The following is a 7,333-nucleotide window of genomic DNA, read 5'->3' as shown; positions in this document are numbered from 1 at the left end:
TTCCTTCTTCTAGGAGAGGGGTGGGTGCTAACTTTCTACAATCACAAGGACCATAAGGATGCTTGCAAGGGTCGTAAGTGCGAAAAATCATCAGCCGCTGCCATTTTAACTTCAAACGGTCACTAAATGAACTGTTGTCAGTCGAAGATTACCTGTATTTCTTATTAGGCCAAGATGCTTAGCGGCCTTCTGGCGATCTGTTTAATATTTCATACAAAAACGCAGCGTACGCTTTCGGGCGCTCTTCGTTCCTGCTGCGAGCAGCCAAGGCTGTTCACCCTTTAAGCAATCGAGGCTGGAGCGGCCGAGCCACTCTCTGCGCCTTTCGGCAAAGGGAAAAAAAAAGGGAAGCAGAAGGAGCAGCCGCACCGGGAAGGCGGAGAAAAGGCGCGGCGCTGGGCAGGAGGGCGGAGCTGATGGTTGCACCTGGCGGCTGCTGGGTCCTGCCTTCCCTGGAAGCGCCTTGGAGCCGGAGTCCCCTCAGGGAGGCCGCCTGGGCGCCGTCCTGCACTTTGCAAGCCGAGAAGGCTGGCCTCGCACAAAAAGCCCGGGGAGAAGCGGCGCCGGGGTAGCAACCGGGCGATGGTGCGCGAAGCTGGGCAGCCGCCCTCGGAGCGCGGCCGGGAGGGCCGCCACCTGCCGTAGCTGCGCCTGCCGCCACGGAGAAGTAGCCTCGGGCAGCGCCCCGCGTTTGATCAAGGTGAGTCTCTCCCGGCCGTAGCCGGGGGAAAACGATCGCGAGGGAAAAGGCGGCGAATAAAAGGCTCCGGGCAGGCCGGGTTAGGTGGGTCGCCGGCGGGGAAGCGTTATTTCTGGCCGCGCTCAGTGGGATGATAGTGCCCCTATGCAATATGTGGGAATGTCGGAGCCATGGCGTCTGCAACCCGAAGCGTTCGCCCTGGACATCCGGTGTGCAAGGAGAGCTTGAAACAACTCCGGGGCTTGATCTTGGAATGAAAAGCGGAGGAAAGACCGGCGAACTCTTTAAGATGAGGCCCGGGCCCGGGCTTTCGATTTAAGACCCCGGTCGCTTTGGAAGTCAACATCACGAGCTCGGGTTCAGGGGCTGCCAATCGCTTCGTGGGAACGCGTTGCAAAACGGGTTTCGAAGCGTCTCGAAGGGCTTCGGTTGCAAGCGGGACAGAGTTGCGGGCGGGAGGGGAAAGAATTAAGGTGATCCTTGCCGTTCTTTTATTTCCTCATTTACCTGGAATAAATCCCTTGAATAAATCCCTTGAGTTGGGAGTTAACTCTAGACTCGGGATTGGATGATGATGGTCCTGGAGTACTTTTTCTCAAGAAGTGGGAACGCTGCCGCCTCCACTGTGCTGAGGAAAATATCTCGGGCTTCCCGACCCCTAGGATTGCTACTACGGTTCTGTAATTCGCGCTTTTCCTTCCAAGACCGCTTCAAATGGATCCTCCTTGCAAACAGGAAATCGCCGAGCACCGGCTTGGCGCAGACTAGATCCTCCTCTTCTGTCAGCCGGAGTCCGCCTCTCGTCTTGTTTTTTCGCCACATGCCAAAGAGCCGGCATCGCCCGGGCGGTGACTTCCGCAGAGCCTCCGGGGCCAGGGGAAAGGGAAATATGGCCAAGCCCCGAGCTGGTCTGGAAGCTGAGGAAGCGAGCGAGCAAGCAACCAAGCTAGTCGCGAACGGGCTCGGCGGCGTCCTCTGAGGAAGCGTCGCATCCTTTTCACCACGCTGGCGCGCCCGCTGTTGTTTTTGCTGTAGGCTTCGGGGTTTTTATTGATTCTGTCTGTCTACATCTCTATCGTCCAGCTATCTATAGATATGTGGTGTTTGTACGTGTAGTCTTTGACTTAGGAGCACAATTAAGCCCAAAATTTCTGTTGTTAAATGAGGTTTGCCCCATCTTATCACCTTTCTTGCTATGGTTAAGTGAATCACTGCAGTTGTTTAGTAACATGGTTGTAAAGTGAATCTGCCTTCCCCATTGACTTTGCTTGTCAGAAGGCCACAAAAGGCGATCACATAACCCTGGGATGGTGCACCGGTCATAAGTATGAACCAGTTGCTGAGCATCTGAATTTTGATCACATGATTAGGGATATGCTGCATTGATCGTAGAGGTGAAAAACAGTCATAAGTCACTTTTTTCAGTACTGTTGTAACTTTGAATGTCACTAAATGAATTGTTGTAAGTCAAGGACTACCTATATTATGAATTAGTTATATGTATTTATATTTTTATAAATAACACAAGGTGGTAAATATACCTAATACTCCTTCCTCCCCCTAATTTTCCCCACAACAACGATCTTGTGAGGTGAGCTGGGTCAAACTGGCTCAAAGCCACACAGCTGGCTTTCATGGCTAAGGTAGGACTAAAATTTATTTTCCTCTGTTTCTAGGCCAACACCTTAACCACTAGATCAATTCATGAGCTTATGGCTGGGCATACAATTCCTACTTTTGTTTTGCAAGCTAGTGCCAAACTCAGTATGTTATGGTCACTAGGTTTAAAGCAGGACATGGTTTTTATTGTAATCACTCAGATGAGCTTAACAGTTAGGAACCAATAGGTTAGGATTGCCCAAGGTTAGGAAGATGAACCATTTCCCTATCAGAAATTATGGCCCTTTCCTCCCCTGCACTTTCTTCCAGGAAACCCCCCACCCAGCTTTCCCAATTGCCTTCATCTCATCCCTATTCTGTACCTGAGCACTTTAAGTAGTCTTTAGTTCCCCTGTCAATGCTTTCCACTATAAAACAGACCACAAGTCACAACAGTGTTCCTGCATACATAGCCTGATGTACCTTGGATCTTGCTTGGTTGATGTTTTAGCCAGGTTATCAATCCTTAAGGAGTGGGATCTATTGGATTCTGTTGTCCACACTAGCCAAATTGGATAACATCCATGCTACTTTGGAAGAACTGGTATAAGAAAAAAAATCTTATCTTTTTCTTATACCAATTTCCAGTCTCCCTCAATCTCTCTCTCCCCTCCCCCTTCATGTTTCTTGGTTGTTTGAGTTGCTTCTTGACTTTACCATAGTTCTAGGATAACACTAAACTTGTGATCAGAAGGAGCCTTCTGTGGTTTGTTACAATTCATTTAAAGGCACTTTCATGAATGAGAATAGCACAACTCCAGAATACCACTCTTTTCTCTAAATCCAATGCTTTGAAGTGCTTTCTACCTATAATTGACAAACTACACTGACATGAAATTTGGTGGCCCATTGTTGATTTTTCCACTGCTTATTTCTGTCTTCTAGTACCACACAACCATTATTTAGGTAGCAGAAGTCCTCTATTACTGTTATAATGATGGATGAGTGACTGGAGGTCATAAAGTCCTTTTCCCATTTGCAGTCAATTAACACAATCATGGCCTGTGTACAACTGTTTCCTCCTGATGTTGCTTCCTCATGATATTGCTTTTACTTTGGCCCCAGCCTAAGTAGGAGTCAGGTACAAGCATGCCTTAGCTGTACCCATTATTAAAGTAATATTTTCTCTTTACTCAACACAGGCCAGAGATAGTTTTGAGGTATATCAAATCTGTTAAGCATATTTACCCATGATCTTAGTCATGACAGGGAAAGAGGGGGTAGAGCTAAAGTAAGAATTTGCAATGAGAAAAGCAAATAGCACACCTGTATAGTGTTCTTCCAACTTAAAATAGGATAGAAAGCACTAACTCGGTTATAGCAAGGATCAATTTGATGGTCTTGAATTGCTTATATTTGTTGTAATGTTGTTAGAACAACCTCTTTTGAGAAGATGACAATACTGTCCAAATACTGGGTAGCATTTTCATTTTTACTGAATAAATAAAATAGTTCGGTTAAAAGAGAAACTTTTATTGCAGATATCCTATTTGAGCAGAAATGGGGAACAGGAAACTTTAAAGCTAAACACCCCTCTGTAAACAATAATTTGTTGTTAACCTGTCAGCCGTATTCATGGTGTGATGGTGATGTACAACCTCAAATATTTGAGAATTGGATTGCAGCTTTCATTGTGTTTCATTGATCTTTACTGGCTAGAAAGATGGTGTTCGGGATTTTGGATAGGCATTTTCCCCAGAGTTTCTACGAATATCAAGAATAGAATCCTAAAGTGTGTACCTTATGAATGAGTTATGGCTCTTCAAAAATCATGTTACTTTTCTCTCTAGGTAAATAAAAAACAACAACCTACCATTCACTGTTTAATCTTCCAATGTAATTTCCTTTAGCTTCCAGTCAAGCAGTGGCCCTTCATCTTTAAATTTCTTAAGGCTACTTTTCTAATAAAAACACATTCACTGTTTCAATGTCTCAGTGTAATTTCCTTTAGCTTCTGGTCAAGTAGTGGGTATCCACCTTGCATTAAAGCAGTGCTTCCCAAATGTTTTCTTTCAGTACCCAAACCCACTTGTCAGAAAGTCCATCTTGCTCCATGTAGGTAAAACACTTTAAATCAGTTTAAGTGTCCTTGTTGTGATTGGCGAACTCATTCCCCCCCCCCCCCAAAGAAAAAAACACCCAATTAATGTGAAGCACTGCATTAAAGGATAACAAACAAGGGCCATCATCATTTTTCTTATAAAGAAAAGAAAAGGGGACCTAGGGATGTTGCATAATCAGAATGCTTCCCTATATCAGTATATGCTCACACTGAAATGGAAATATAGAGATGGCTTTAATTGTGTAGAATTGAGAGTGCTCTTTTAACATTTGCTATTGCCATAACCATAATAATGATTGGTTTTCCCAAAGCTAATAGCAACAGCACTTAGACTTATGTACTGCTCCATAGTGCTTTACAGCTCTCTCTGAGTGGTTTACAATGTTAGCATATTGCCCCCAACAATCTGGATCCTCATTTTACCAACCTCAGGAGGCTGAGTCAACCTTGAGCTGGTCAAAATTGAACTGCTGGCAGTTTGCAGAATTGGTCTGCAATACTACATTATAATGACTGTGCTACCATGGCTCTCTAATTCACAGACTTGAGAGACCCTGATAGTAAACAAACACAGAATAGTTCTTTTGTCACCACAAATTAATCAACCACTGTCTATCTTAATATATTGCATAGGCCCAACATTGAATGCTAGTTTTTCTTCATGCAAATATGGAAAATTGGGTTAAGTTAACTATAGCTAAAATGTATTTATAGAAAGAACCTCTAGGGTAATCCATTTGACTTCCTGATTTTATTGTGGTAAAGATGAGAAGAAATAATAGTGAGGTTTTCCCCCAGCCATATATTCAAGTTTCATGTTGAGTAGTATGTTGTTGAAAGTTATTGTCTGGCAACAGAGGAGTTACTCATATTTTACATAATTTACACAGATGAACTGCAGTCATTCTCTGCTCATAAGGGCCTTTTTTTGCTTTAGTATGGACATAAATACAGGATCAGGGCTTCAGGATCTTCGTGTTAATCACAGTTTAAATGACACCAGTCCAGTGGTTAATCTTAATTGTAGTTGTTGAAACATTACCTTTCAGAACTATACTTTGCTTCCCCAAACTAGATTACAAGAGACTGTTAGATTTTGGAGACAAGAACAAATGTTCTTAATATCAAAACTGAGTGGCAGCTTCTGAACTGCCTACTGTGTATCTAAGTCAGGTGTGTCAAACTTGTGGCCTGCGGCCTGGATGTGTCACGTGCTGGTGCCACCCCTGTTATATATGGGCTAGATTGAAGAGGCAGGACATCAGTAGAAGGAAAGGATTTCTTTATTTAGCTTTGAACAAAAGACTGCTGCCCGGTGTGCCTGCTGTTCTTTTTACAGACTGCTGTCCACAATTTCAGCCACTGACGGCTGTTCACTTTCCCGCCTGGAAAATGAACCAATGGGGGGAAGTCTGACATCACTGACTTTTCCCATTGAATACCTAACACCCCTCCCCTCTTGGAAGAAGCATTCATCCAATCAGCTCTCACTCACAGACATAATCATGTAAGTAGAAGGGACTCCTGTGAGTGCTCCTGGACCTTCACAGTTCACACTCCACCCCCAGCAGTGGCAACCTGACTAGTTGGGTCTGTTGTCACTCCAGAGCCAGCCTCAGGGTTTTTCAGGGGCGGGGTTGGCTCCAATGGAACAGAGGGCTCTGAGTTCCTTTGATGGATTTCCCCCTGTTCAGCTAAATTATCCTGCGCTATACTTGAGTTTGAGTCCCATCCTAGAGTGGGGAGCCTTGTGTTTTCAGTATTTTAGTTGTTAGGGTTGGTCTTACCTCTCTATGTTGTGTTTCTGTTTCTGAGGTTTTCTGGTCGTTCAGATTCCGTTCCAATAGTCCCCGGAGTTGGTCTATATGTCTGCTCCATATTTTCCCATCTTCTAGTTTTACTCTATAAGATCGGGGGCCTGTGACTTGCACTACTCGTGCAGGGACCCATGGTGGCCTCCCTGCATAGTTGTGAGCATAGACCGATTGACCTATGTTCAAATATCTGCATTTACTTGTCAAATCTGCAGGTGTGCTCGGATTGTAGTGTGGGTGTAATCTATCTAGCTCTGATCTTAACTTCCGGCCCATTAAAAGTTCTGCTGGACTTCTGTGTGTGGTGGCCAAAGGTGTGATATGTTGTATCATTAAGAATTTGTCTATTTTCATATGCCAATTCCGTGGTCCCATATTTGCTAAGGTTTCCTTCGTGGACCTTACGGCTGTCTCTGCCACCCCGTTATTCTAGGCGTGTCCAGGTGCTGATAATGCATGGCGGATTCCCTGTTCAGCTAGGAAACATTCTCTGCCATTCGGGAATTTATGGCTGAGAATGGCCCCTACCCCAAAAGGAGATGCATCACATGTTAGTGAAAGAGGTAATGTTTCATTATATTGTACTGGAACACTGTTAGAAGTTAGGAGTCCTTTTACGGATTCAAATGCAGTTGCTTCTCTGTGCCCCCAAGTCCCTTCTGCATTTTTATCAAGAAGTCTGTGAAGTGGTTCAGCAACTGTCGCTTTTTGTGGTAGAAAAATACTGTAAAAGTTTAAAAGTCCCAGGAAAGCCTGTAATTCTATTTTGTTTGTTGGTGTGGGAGCTTCCTTAATTGCTTTTATTTTACTATCGGTGGGGTGTAGACCTGTCTCATCAATTAGATATCCCAGAAATTCAACACTTGCTACTGCTATGTGACATTTCTCGTTTTTGAGTTTAAGGCCAGCTTCTTGGAATCTGCTCAAGACTAGCCTTAGTCTTTGTTTAAGTTGTTCTTTGTCCTCTGCTGCCACGAGGACATCATCAAAATAAGGTACCACCCCCACAATGCCCTGCAGTAGGCGTTCCATTAAGCTTTGAAATAGTCCAGGGGCCACGCTGACCCCAAATTGCAGTCTTTTGCATTTGAAAGCATC

The 7,333-nt window shown here is 44.5% G+C and overlaps 1 protein-coding gene across 2 annotated transcripts in view; it reads left to right on the top strand.

The window, feature by feature from the left end:
• Positions 1–394: 394 nt before the first annotated feature.
• MFSD6 (major facilitator superfamily domain containing 6) overlaps positions 395–7,333 on the top strand; it is a 37,939-nt gene continuing 31,000 nt past the window's right edge. Inside the window, exon 1 of one of the 2 annotated variants that reach the window (XM_026696893.2) lies at positions 395–700. The gene's annotated coding sequence lies outside the window, so the exon portion shown is untranslated. Of the gene's footprint in view, positions 701–1,200; positions 1,634–7,333 lie in introns of those variants that run through there. The other variant, XM_087919789.1, reaches the window with a different exon arrangement.

The sequence above is a fragment of the Pseudonaja textilis genome, chromosome 1 (genome assembly GCF_049901715.1).
Source record: "Pseudonaja textilis isolate UNSWEBS1 chromosome 1, rPseTex1.2, whole genome shotgun sequence".
Taxonomy (NCBI): domain Eukaryota; kingdom Metazoa; phylum Chordata; class Lepidosauria; order Squamata; family Elapidae; genus Pseudonaja; species Pseudonaja textilis.
Note: the sequence above shows the minus strand (reverse complement) of the source record. Positions and strands in the feature narration are given on the sequence as shown.